The sequence below is a fragment of the Cherax quadricarinatus genome, chromosome 1 (genome assembly GCF_038502225.1).
Source record: "Cherax quadricarinatus isolate ZL_2023a chromosome 1, ASM3850222v1, whole genome shotgun sequence".
In the NCBI taxonomy this organism is placed as follows: domain Eukaryota; kingdom Metazoa; phylum Arthropoda; class Malacostraca; order Decapoda; family Parastacidae; genus Cherax; species Cherax quadricarinatus.
In genome coordinates this window covers 45,178,830-45,192,934 of record NC_091292.1, presented here as the reverse complement: position 1 = coordinate 45,192,934, position 14,105 = coordinate 45,178,830, and positions in this window count along the sequence as shown.

Genomic DNA, 14,105 nt, shown 5'->3' with positions numbered 1-14,105 from the left:
CCAGGAATGTCTGCATTGTTCATTCTGGACCTTATTTTGAAATTGTCATATTTTTTAGTTTTCGTGAAATTGGCCAAATTGCAAATTTCTGACCACATTATTAGGTAGTTGAAATCGGTAAATGGGCAGTTTCTTGTACTCAATCGATAGAAAAAATGGAGTTCTAAAGAAATTGCTATGAGTTTGGGCGACTGGAACAATGGAATTAGCCGAAAATAGGGCTCAAAGTGGGCGAAATCGCCGATTTGTAAACAGCGCCGAGGTCACTAACTTCGCGAGAGCATAATTCCGTCAGTTTTCCATCAAATTTCGTTTTTTTTGGTGTCATTACAACCGGGAAAAGATTCTCTATCATTTCATAAGAAAAAATAATTTTTTTTTTTTAAATTTTGCGACACCAGGAGACACCTCAGGATTGGGGGTTACGACAGTCAAAGGGTTAAAAAAAGTATCCCCTGCTCTGAACCTTCAATGAGACACCCTAAATGTCGACAAAATGGGTATAAATCATACAGATCCCATAAACACAATATAAGAATAAAACCCCACAGACTTAAGTCTAAATCTCGCCCTCACTATGTTAATCACATAACCCAAAAGAGCCCCGATACCTCTCACTAATAAAGCAAAAACTTTTAATTTCAACTACCCAATAACATGGTCAGAAATTTGCAATACGAAAATTAAAAAATACGACAATTTCAAAATAAGGTCCAGAATGAACAATGCAGACATTCCTGGTTCTCATTTTCTTTGTTCATCAGTCATGTCTCCAGGTCCCTGTGATATTACTCTTGCTTTTTATTTTGAAATTTTATTCAAACAAAAAATAGAAGATTTACTGTTATGCAGACTACTGCAATAAATAATTGTAAAAATTACATCAACCCATTCATGACTGCGTATTAGAATGGCTATTTGGACATTTATTGGACAATGACATCATTTGTTCACTTTTGAACATCGGCAAAAATCAAACATTTCCTGTACTTTGTGCTCCATTTCCAGGTTCTTTTTATAGTAAAATTAATCAAAATCACCTCCATTTCTATAATATAGTTTCCATTCTATCAAATGTACAACCACAAATACTATACGAAAATAGACCACAAAGTCGGCATTTTAATTAAAAAAAACGGTCGGAGTTTTTTTTTTCTCATTATGCACTGCGTGCTCCAGGATTTTTTTTTATGGGTGCACACTGACTTCTCTCACATGTGGGCCTACTAATTTGAAGCCGCTACGTCAAACACGGTACAGTATATATACGCTCAAAAATCACATCTACCTCTCACTAATAAAGCAAAAATTTTAAATAGAGTCCTCAAACATATCATGTAAGGCTCTGGAAACACTACTCAGGCTAAAACTCATCTGCCTCTCACAGCCCCAATCCTCAATACTACCATACCTCTTAATATCATTCTTGTTCTTATTTATTTCCTCTTATCTCCATGGGAAATTGGAACAGAATTCTTCCATAAGCCATGCATGTCGTAGGAGGTGATTAACATCCCAGGAGCAAGGGGATAGTAACCCTTCTCCTGTATACATTACTAAAGTTAAAAAGAGAAACTTTCATTTTCTTTTTGGGCCACCCTGCCTCGGTGGGATATGGCCGGTTTGTTGAAAGAAGAAGCAGTTTATCTGAGTGAGCTGAGCTCATGACACAGAACTAAGTGATAGCCACTGAAAGGGTTAAACAATACAAATAAATATAAAATTATACTGAACAATACAGTACTACTAATACATAATAATTGTGCAACTGTTACTAAACTAGAAAATTGAAGTGGAGAGTTAATAGAGAAGATGTGAAGGTAGGAAATCGATTCTCTGTTCTCCAAGACGAGTGTACTTCAGTGGTTAGTGAGGTTGAACGTGCCACTGATTCCCCTGCTAATCAAGGTAAGAATATTTTAATAGTAGGCGATTCTCAGGTAAGATATATGGACCGTGCATTTTGTAGTAGACAGAAAGGTCAGACAGAGTGTATGCCTTCCTGGAGCTGGTGTTGGTGACATAGTCAGCAGGTTAGATAATATTATGGTAGGTAATGGGAACAAGCCCATTATCTGTCTTAGTGCTGGGGGTAATGACATTGGGAAGGGCAGGAGAGAGGAGCTGCTGGATAAGTACAGGTTAGCCATAGAAGTAGTTAGGTCTAAGGGAGGGATCCTAGTTATATGTAGCATCTTGCCTAGAAAGGGAGTGGGCAATGAATGGATGTCTAGGGCAATTGGTATAAATTGCTGGCTAGACAGGTACTGCAATGAACTTGCAATCCCATTCATTGATAACTGGGACCTATTCTTTGGCAAATGTGATATGTATGCAAGGGATGGGGTTCATCTCTCTGGGGATGGAGTGGTTGCATTAGCCAATTCAATTGAGAGGGTAATTGATGACTTGCCTAGTAATTTAAACTGATAGATTATAGAGGTATGGGTGTTTGTGGGAGACAATCAGGCTGCAGCATTAGGGTTAAAAACAGCAGTTATTACCGAGATACCTCAGGGATATGTTTAAAAGACAATACTCAAAATAAAGTTGCTAGTAATGGCAAATCAATTGATCAACAAATAAAGAGAGATGGTAGAGAGCAACGAGTGACTAGCTCCCTTAAGGTTTACTATACAAATAGTAGGAGTCTAAGAAATAAGATAGATGAGCTAAGATTACTTGCAAATGTAGGTAATATAGATATTATTGGTATAAGATAGAGAAATGCCATCTGAATGCAACGTACAGGGTTATAAACTGTTCCACACTGATAGGGTCAACAGGAAGGGTGGTGGAGTGGCGATGTATGTCAGAAAAAATTTAAATTGTTGTCTTAGACATGATATAAGATTAGAAACATTGAACACAGAATCTGTTTGGCTACAGTTTCTCGAGGGACATGACAAATTAATTTAGGGTGTGATTTATAGGCCCCAAACCTTGATAGGGAGTGCAGTAAGCTGTTATGGGACGAAATTCATAAGGCACCAAGATAAGAAAATGTTGTGATAATGGGAATTTTAACTTTAGACAAATTGATTGGAACAATATAACAGGAAATCTTGAGTCTAGTGACTTTCTTGATACGGTTCAGGATTGCTTTTTAGAACAGGTTGTGACAGAACCAACTAGAGGAAACAATCTGCTTGACTTGGTTCTTGACAACAAAGAGTCACTAATTAATAATCTTGAGGTTAATGATGAGTTTGGGGAAAGTGATCACAAATCACTTAGTTTCAATATATCATGGAGTTACCCAGATAACTGCAATCAAATCTGTCCCAGATTTTCACTTGGCTGACTTCATGGGACTGAAAAATTACCTGGGTGGGCTAAATTGGGATGTCCTGACTATGGGTCAGGTAGGTGATCTTGGTTGCCAATATGAAACTGTGGCCAGAATGTGTAGACAAAAGGGATTTTGAAGGGTTTGAGGCTAACCCTGAGAATCCTGTGCCAGTTGAGGAATCCACGAGCAAGAGGCCAGACCTTTTTACTACAAAGATAAAGGAAATCTGAGCATAGTTCTAGCTGCCCAGACAACTTTTATTCCGAGTAGGGAAATTAGATCTAACAAAAATGATCCCAAATAGATGAACAATAGATTAAAACATCTCACTGGTCAAAAGAGAGGCATATATAGGCATATCAAAGGAGGGGATGGGCAGTTAAGAAATCAATATATTCAATTAAAGAGAGAAATAAGGAAAGGAATAAGAAAAGCAAAAAGGGATTATGAGGCTAAGGTCGCAAGGGATTTAAAGACTAACCCAAATGAGTTCTTTCAGGTATACAGAGGTAAGATTAAGGACAAGATTGGCCCACTTAAGAGTAACTCTGGTCACATCACTGACAGTGATAAGGATATGTGTGAAATTCTCAGTACCTACCTCCTCTCAGCTTTCACCCAGGAAAATACTAGCGATATTCCTGAAATAATAGATTATGTAGAACAGGATAATAAACTATGTACGGTTGCAGTAACTAGTGACATGGTCCTCAGACAAATAGAGAAACTAAAGCCTAACAAATCCCCAGGTCCTGATGAACTGTTTGCAAGGGTGCTAAAGGAATGTAAAGAGGAACTTAGCATACCTTTGGTTAATCTTCTTAATATATCACTACAAACTGGCATAGTGCCTGGTAAGTGGAAAATGGCAAATGTAATACCTATTTACAAGGCAGGTGACAGGTCCTTGGCTTCGAACTATAGACCAATAAGCCTTACCTCCACAGTGGTTAAATTTATGGAATCAATAATTGCCAAAGCAATTTGTAGCCATCTTGACAGGCACAGATTGATTAATGAATCTCAACACGGGTTTACAAAGGGGTGTTCCTGTCTTACGAATTTACTAACTTTTTTCACTAAGGTGTTTGAAGAGGTAGATAATGGTAATGAATATGATATTGTGTATATGGACTTCAGAAAGGCTTTCGATACAGTTCCACACCAGAGGCTATTGAGGAAACTTAAGGCGCACAGAATAGGAGAATTTTTTTCCTGGGTAGAGGCATGGCTGACAAATAGACAGCAGAGAGTTTGCATAAATGGGCAGAAATCAGAATGGGGACACGTCACAAGCGGTGTTCCTCAGGGGTCAGTGTTGGGCCCGTTGTTGTTCACAATTTACATAAACGATATAGATGAGGGAATAAATAGCGACATAAGCAAATTTGCTGACACCAAAATAGGTCGTTCAATTCATTCTAATGAGGACACTAGAGCACTCCAGGATGAATTGAATAGACTAATGCAATGGTCGGAGAAGTGGCAGATGCAGTTTAACCCTTTCAGGGTCCGTCCCGTAGATCTACGGCTTTACGTTCAGGGTCCAAACTGTAGATCTACGTCATGAGCTCAGCTCACTCTGATAAACTGTGAGTGGTACATTTGGGCATAGATATGAGAGAATACATCTATGTGGTATGTGTGCACCACATAAAACAAGTCCTGCAGTACACTGTGTATAATGAGAGAAAAAACTGAAATCATGATTTTTCGATTAAAACAGCGACTTTGCAGTTTTTTTTCGCATGTTTTTTATAGTTGTATTTGCGATTTCTTGGTCTCATGATAGAAAGGATGACATATTACAGAAATAGAGATGATTTTGATTGGTTTTAGCACTGGAAACGGCTTGAAACTGAGTTCAAAGTAGCGGAAATGTTAAATTTTTGCCGATATTCAAGAGTAAACAAACGACCTTACATGTCTAATACACGCCAGCTGGTGGGTCTAATATACACTCACAAATATGGTGATGATATTTATACAATTATTACAGTATTGCATAACAGTAAATCTTCTGTTTTTTGGTGTGAATAAAAATTCATTATGCGAATAAAAAATCAAAATGGAATTTATTTGTAAAGCCTCAAAACGTAACTAATGAACAGAGGAAATGTTAGTTTAGTTAAAGAAATACCTACATTGTTTATTCTGGACCCTATTTTGAAATTGGAATATTTTGAACTTTGTGTTAAATTGGCCAAATTAACAATTTCCGATCACTTTATTTTGTAGTTGAAACAGTTGACTTGGCAATTTCTTGTGCTCAATCAATAGAATAGAAGTAATACTCGTGAAATAGCTAAGAATTTGGTTGGCTGGAATAATGTAATTGACCTAAAATGGGAGTCAAAGTCGACAAAATCGCCGATTCGTAAATATCGTTGACACATCAAAATTAGCGAGAGCATAATTTCGTCAATTTTCCATCAAATTTCATACTTTTTGTTTTATTACCTTCACAAAAAGATTCTCTACCATTTCATAAGAAAAAATAATTTTTTTTTTTTTTTTAAATTCTTGGACACTGGGGTACCACTTCAGATTTGGGCCTTGGACCCTGAAGGGGTTTATATTGACAAATGCAAAGTTCTAAATCTTCTTTTTCTTTTTTCAACAAACCGGCCGTATCCCACGGAGGCAGGGTGGCCCAAAAAGAAAAACAAAAGTATCTCTTTTTAAATTTAGTAATTTATACGGGAGAAGGGGTTACTAGCCCCTTGCTCCCGGCATTTTAGTCGCCTCTTACAACACACATGGCTTACGGAGGAAGAATTCTGTTCCACTTCCCCATGGAGATAAGAGGAAATAAACAAGAACAAGAAAGAAAATAGAAGAAAACTCAGAGGGGTATGTATATAGAACAGTGGAACCTCAAAAATCGAAATGCTCCCAACACGACCAATTATGTAAGTGTATTTTTCTAAGTGCTTTTATAAGTGTATTTTTGAGGGTCTGAAATGGACTAATCTAATTTACATTATTCCTGATGGAAATAAATTCATTCGGTACAGGCACTCGAACAGCCTTCTGGACCGAAGAAAGTTCGATATTTGAGGTTCCACTGTATATGCTTGTACATGTATGTGTAGTGTGCCCTAAGTGTAAGTAGAAGTAGCAAGACGTACCTGAAATTCTACATGTTTATGAGACAGAAAAAAGACACCGACAATCCTACCATCATGTAAAACAATTACAGGCTTCTGTTTTACACTCACTTGGCAGGACGGTAGTACCTCCCTGGGTGGTTGCTGTCTACCAACCTACTACCTAGGAATGCTCTAAATTATTATTACTTTTTTATTATTACACTGGCCGATTCCCACCAAGGCAGGGTGGCCCGAAAAAGAAAAACTTTCACCATCATTCACTCCATCACTGTCTTGCCAGAAGGGTGCTTTACACTACAGTTTTTAAACTACAACATTAACACCCCTCCTTCAGAGTGCAGGCACTGTACTTCCCATCTCCAGGACTCAAGTCCAGCCTGCCGGTTTCCCTGAACCCCTTCATAAATGTTACTTTGCTCACACTCCAACAGCACGTCAAGTATTAAAAACCATTTGTCTCCATTCACTCCTATCAAACACGCTCACGCATGCCTGCTGGAAGTCCAAGCCCCTCGCACACAAAACCTCCTTTACCCCCTCTCTCCAACCTTTCCTAGGCTGACCCCTACCCTGCCTTCCTTCCACTACAGACTGATACACTCTTGAAGTCATTCTGTTTCGCTCCATTCTCTCTACATGTTCGAACCACCTCAACAACCCTTCCTCAACCCTCTGGACAACAGTTTTGGTAATCCTGCACCTCCTCCTAACTTCCAAACTACGAATTCTCTGCATTATATTCACACCACACATTGCTCTCAGACATGACATCTCCACTGCCTCCAGCCTTCTCCTCGCTGCAACATTCATCACCCATGCTTCACACCCATATAAGAGCGTTGGTAAAACTATACTCTCATACATTCCCCTCTTTGCCTCCAAGGACAAATTTCTTTGTCTCCACAGACTCCTAAGTGCACCACTCACTCTTTTCCCCTCATCAATTCTATGATTCACCTCATCTTTCATAGACCCATCCGCTGACACGTCCACTCCCAAATATCTGAATACATTCACCTCCTCCATACTCTCTCCCTCCAATCTGATATTCAATCTTTCATCACCTAATCTTTTTGTTATCCTCATAACCTTACTCTTTCCTGTATTCACCTTTAATTTTCTTCTTTTGCACACCCTACCAAATTCATCCACCAATCTCTGCAACTTCTCTTCAGAATCTCCCAAGAGCACAGTGTCATCAGCAAAGAGCAGCTGTGACAACTCCCACTTTGTGTGTGATTCTTTATCTTTTAACTCCACACCTCTTGCCAAGACCCTCGCATTTACTTCTCTTACAACCCCATCTATAAATATATTAAACAACCACGGTGACATCACACATCCTTGTCTAAGGCCTACTTTTACTGGGAAATAATTTCCCTCTTTCCTACATACTCTAACTTGAGCCTCACTATCTTCGTAAAAACTCTTCACTGCTTTCAGTAACCTACCTCCTACACCATACACTTGCAACATCTGCCACATTGCCCCCCCTATCCACCCTGTCATATGCCTTTTCCAAATCCATAAATGCCACAAAGACCTCTTTAGCCTTATCTAAATACTGTTCACTTATATGTTTCACTGTAAACACCTGGTCCACACCCCCCCCACCTTTCCTAAAGCCTCCTTGTTCATCTGCTATCCTATTCTCCGTCTTACTCTTAATTATTTCAATAATAACTCTACCATACACTTTACCAGGTATACTCAGCAGACTTATCCCCCTATAATTTTTGCACTCTCTTTTATCCCCTTTGCCTTTATACAAAGGAACTATGCATGCTCTCTGCCAATCCCTAGGTACCTTACCCTCTTCCATACATTTATTAAATAATTGCACCAACCACTCCAAAACTATATCCCCACCTGCTTTTAACATTTCTATCTTTATCCCATCAATCCCGGCTGCCTTACCCCCTTTCATTTTACCTACTGCCTCACGAACTTCCCCCACACTCACAACTGGCTCTTCCTCACTCCTACAAGGCGTTATTCCTCCTTGTCCTATACACGAAATCACAGCTTCCCTATCTTCATCAACATTTAACAATTCCTCAAAATATTCCCTCCATCATCCCAATACCTCTAACTCTCCATTTAATAACTCTCCTCTCCTATTTTTAACTGACAAATCCATTTGTTCTCTAGGCTTTCTTAACTTGTTAATCTCACTCCAAAACTTTTTCTTATTTTCAACAAAATTTGTTGATAACATCTCACCCACTCTCTCATTTGCTCTCTTTTTACATTGCTTCACCACTCTCTTAACCTCTCTCTTTTTCTCCATATACTCTTCCCTCCTTGCATCACTTCTACTTTGTAAAAACTTCTCATATGCTAACTTTTTCTCCATTACTACTCTCTTTACATCATCATTCCACCAATCGCTCCTCTTCCCTCCCGCACCCACTTTCCTGTAACCACAAACTTCTGCTGAACACTCTAACACTACATTTTTAATCCTACCCCATACCTCTTCGACCCATTTCCTGTCTCTCATTAGCCCATCTATCCTCCAATAGCTGTTTATATCTTACCCTAACTGCCTCCTCTTTCAGTTTATAAACCTTCACCTCTCTCTTCCCTGATGCTTCTATTCTCCTTGTATCCCATCTATCTTTTATTCTTAGTGTAGCTACAACTAGAAAGTGATCTGATATATCTGTGGCACCTCTATAAACATGTACATCCTGAAGTCTACTCAACAGTCTTTTATCTACCAATACATAATCCAACAAACTACTGTCATTTCGCCCTACATCATATCTTGTATACTTATTTATCCTCTTTTTCTTAAAATATGTATTACCTATAACTAAACCCCTTTCATTACAAAGTTCAATCAAAGGGCTCCCATTATCATTTACACCTGGCACCCCAAACTTACCTACCACACCCTCTCTAAAAGTTTCTCCTACTTTAGCATTCAGATGCCCTACCACAATGACTCTCACTTGGTTAAAAGGCTCCTATACATTCACTTAACATCTCCCAAAATCTCTCTCTCTCTCCTCTACATTCCTCTCTTCTCCAGGTGCATACACGCTTATTATGACCCACTTTTCGCATCCAACCTTTACTTTAATCCACATAATTCTTGAATTTACACATTCATATTCTCTTTTCTTCTTCCATAACTGATCCTTCAACATTACTGCTACCCCTTCCTTTGCTCTAACTCTCTCAGATACTCCAGATTTAATCCCATTTATTTCCCCCCACCAAAACTCCCCTACCCCCTTCAGCTTTGTTTTGCTTAGGGCCAGGACATCCAACTTCTTTTCATTCATAACATCAGCAATCATCTGATTCTTGTCATCCACACTACATCCACGCACATTCAAGCATCCCAGTTTTATAAAGTTTTTCTTCTTCTCTTTTTTAGTAAATGTCTACAGGAGAAGGGGTTACCAGCCCATTGCTCCCGGCATTTTAGTCGCCTCATACGACACGCGTGGCTTATGGAGGAAAGATTCTTTTCCACTTCCCCATGGGCAATAGAAGAAATAAGGAAGAACAAGAGCTATTTAGAAAAAGGAGAAAAACCTAGATGTATGTATATATATATGCATGAGCGTGTCTGTGAAGTGTGACCAAAGTGTAAGTAGGAGTAGCAAGATATCCCTGTTATCTAGCATGTTTATGAGACAGATGTTGGAATTAAATAACCATGCCACATATAAACTAAATAATGTAGATCTTATTACTACTGACTGCAAAAAGGATTTAGGAGTTCTGGTTAGCAGTAATCTAAAACCAAGACAACAGTGCATTAGTGTTTGCAATAAAGCTAACAGAATTCTTGGCTTCATATCTAGAAGCATAAATAATATAAGTCCTCAGGTTGTTCTTCAACTCTATATAACCTTGGTTAGGCCTCATTTAGACTATGCTGCTCAGTTCTGGTCACCGTACTACAGAATGGATATAAATGCTCTGGAAAACGTACAGAGGAGGATTACAAAGATGATCCCATGTATCAGAAATCTTCCCTATGAGGACAGACTGAGGGCTCTGAATCTGCACTCTCTCGAAAGGCGTAGAATTAGGGGGGATATGATCGAGGTGTATAAATGGAAAACAGGAATAAATAAAGGGGATGTAAATATTTTTTATTATTATTAACACACTGGCCGATTCCCACCAAGGCAGGGTGGCCCGAAAAAGAAAAACTTTCACCATCATTCACTCCATCACTGTCTTGCCAGAAGGGTGCTTTACACTACAGTTTTTAAACTGCAACATTAACACCCCTCCTTCAGAGTGCAGGCACCGTACTTCCCATCTCCAGGACTCAAGTCCGGCCTGCCGGTTTCCCTGAACCCCTTCATAAATGTTACTTTGCTCACACTCCAACAGCACGTCAAGTATTAAAAACCATTTGTCTCCATTCACTCCTATCAAACACACTCACGCATGCCCGCTGGAAGTCCAAGCCCCTCACACACAAAACCTCCTTTACCCCCTCCCTCCAACCTTTCCTAGGCTGACCCCTGCCCCGCCTTCCTTCCACTACAGACTGATACACTCTTGAAGTCATTATGTTTCGCTGCATTCTCTCTACATGTTCGAAACACATCAATAACCCTTCCTCAGCCCTCTGGACAACAGTTTTGGTAATCCTGCACCTCCTCCTAACTTCCAAACTACGAATTCTCTGCATTATATTCACACCACACATTGCCCATAGACATGATATCTCCACTGCCTCCAGCCTTCTCCTCGCTGCAACATACATCACCCATGCTTCACACCCATATAAGAGCGTTGGTAAAACTATACTCTCATACATTCCCTTCTTTGCCTCCAAGGACAAAGTTCTTTGTCTCCACAGCCTCCTAAGTGCACTGTTCACCCTTTTCCCCTCATCAATTCTATGATTCACCTCATCTTTCATAGACCCATCCGCTGACACGTCCACTCCCAAATATCTGAATACATTCACCTCCTCCATACTCTCTCCCTCCAATCTGATATCCAATCTGTCATCACCTAATCTTTTTGTTATCCTCATAACCTTACTCTTTCCTGTATTCACTTTTAATTTTCTTCTTTTGCATGCCCTACCAAATTCATCCACCAACCTCTGCAACTTCTCTTCAGAATCTCCCAAGAGCAGTGTCATCAGCAAAGAGCAACTGTGACAACTCCCACTTTATGTGTGATTCCTTATCTTTTAACTCCACGCCTCTTGCCAAGACCCTCGCATTTACTTCTCTTACAACCGCATCTATAAATATATTAAACAACCATGGTGACATCACACATCCTTGTCTAAGTCCTACTTTTACTGGGAAATAATCTCCCTCTTTCCTACATACTCTAACTTGAGCCTCACTATCCTCGTAAAAACTCCTCATTGCTTTCAGTAACCTACCTCCTACACCATACACCTGCAACATTTGCCACATTGCCCCCCTATCCACCCTGTCACACGCCTTTTCCAAATCCATAAATGCCACAAAAACCTCTTTAGCCTTATCTAAATACTGTTCACTTATATGTTTCACTGTAAACACCTGGTCTACACACCCCCTACCTTTCCTAAAGCCTCCTTGTTCATCTGCTATCCTATTCTCCGTCTTACTGTTAATTCTTTCAATAATAACTCTACCATACACTTTACCAGGTATACTCAACAGACTTATCCCACTCTCGTTTGTCCCCTTTACCTTTATACAAAGGAACTATGCATGCTCTCTGCCAATCCCTAGGTACCTTACCCTCTTCCATACATTTATTAAATAATTGCATCAACCATTCCAAAACTATATCCCCACCTGCTTTTAACATTTCTATCTTTATCCCATCAATCCCGGCTGCCTTACCCCCTTTCATTTTACCTACTGCCTCAAGAACTTCCCCCACACTCACAACTGGCTCTTCCTCACTCCTACAAGATGTTATTCCTCCTTGCCCTATACACGAAATCACAGCTTCCCTATCTTTATCAACATTTAACAATTCCTCAAAATATTCCATCCATCTTCCCGATGTCTCTAACTCTCTATTTAATAACTCTCCTCTTCTATTTTTAACTGACAAATCCATTTGTTCTCTAGGCTTCCTCAACTTGTTAATCTCACTCTAAAACTTTTTCTTATTTTTAACAAAATTTGTTGATAACATCTCACCCACTCTCTCATTTGCTCTCTTTTTACATTGCTTCACCACTCTCTTAACCTCTCTCTTTTTCTCCATATACTCTTCCCTCCTTGCATCACTTCTACTTTGTAAAAACTTCTCATATGCTAACTTTTTCTCCCTTACTACTCTCTTTACATCATTCCACCAATTGCTCCTCTTCCCTCTCACACCCACTTTCCTGTAACCACATACTTCTCCTGAACACTCTAACACTACATTTTTAAACCTACCCCATACCTCTTCGACCCCATTGCCTATGCTCTCATTAGCCCACCTATCCTCCAATAGCTGTTTATATCTTATCCTAACTGCCTCCTCTTTAAGTTTATAAACCTTCACCTCTCTCTTCCCTGATGCTTCTATTCTCCTTGTATCCCATCTACCTTTTACTCTCAGTGTAGCTACAACTAAAAAGTGATCTGATATATCTGTGGCCCCTCTACAAACATGTACATCCTGAAGTCTACTCAACAGTCTTTTATCTACCAATACATAATCCAACAAACTACTGTCATTTCGCCCTACATAATATCTTGTATACTTATTTATCCTCTTTTTCTTAAAATATGTATTACCTATAACTAAACCCCTTTCTATACAAAGTTCAATCAAAGGGCTCCCATTATCATTTACACCTGGCACCCCAACTTACCTACCGCACCCTCTCTAAAAGTTTCTCCTACTTTAGCATTCAGGTCCCCTACCACAATTACTCTCTCACTTGGTTCAAAGGTTCCTATACATTCACTTAACATCTCCAAAAATCTCTCTCTCTCCTCTACATTCCTCTCTTCTCCAGGTGCATACACGCTTATTATGACCCACTTTTCGCATCCAACCTTTACTTTAATCCACATAATCCTTGAATTTAAACATTCATATTTTCTTTTCTCTTTCCATAACTGATCCTTCAACATTACTGCTACCCCTTCCTTAGCTCTAACTCTCTCAGATACTCCAGATTTAATCCCATTTATTTCCCCCCACCAAAACTCCCCTACCCCCTTCAGCTTTGTTTCGCTTAGGGCCAGGACATCCAACTTCTTTTCATTCATAACATCAGCAATCATCTGTTTCTTGTCATCTGCACTACATCCATGCACATTAAAGCAACCCAGTTTCATAAAGTTTTTCTTCTCATTTTTAGTAAATGTCTACAGGAGAAGGGGTTACTAGCCCATCGCTCCCGGCATTTTAGTTGCCTCATAAGACACGCATGGCTTACGGAGGAAAGATTCGTTTCCACTTCCCCATGGACAATAGAAGAAATAAAGAAGAACAAGAGCTATTTAGAAAAAGGAGAAAAACCTAGATGTATGTATATATAGCATGTGCATGTCTGTGAAGTGTGACCAAAGTGTAAGTAGGAGTAGCAAGATATCCCTGTTATCTAGCATGTTTATGAGACAGAAAAAGACTGTTTCACAGTCATCTGGCAGGACGGTAGTACTTCCCTGGGTGGTTGCTGTCTACCAACCTACTACCTGAAAATTTCCAGCCAAGACAGGACTCACAGTAATGGTTTCAAGTTGGAAAAATTTAGATTCTGG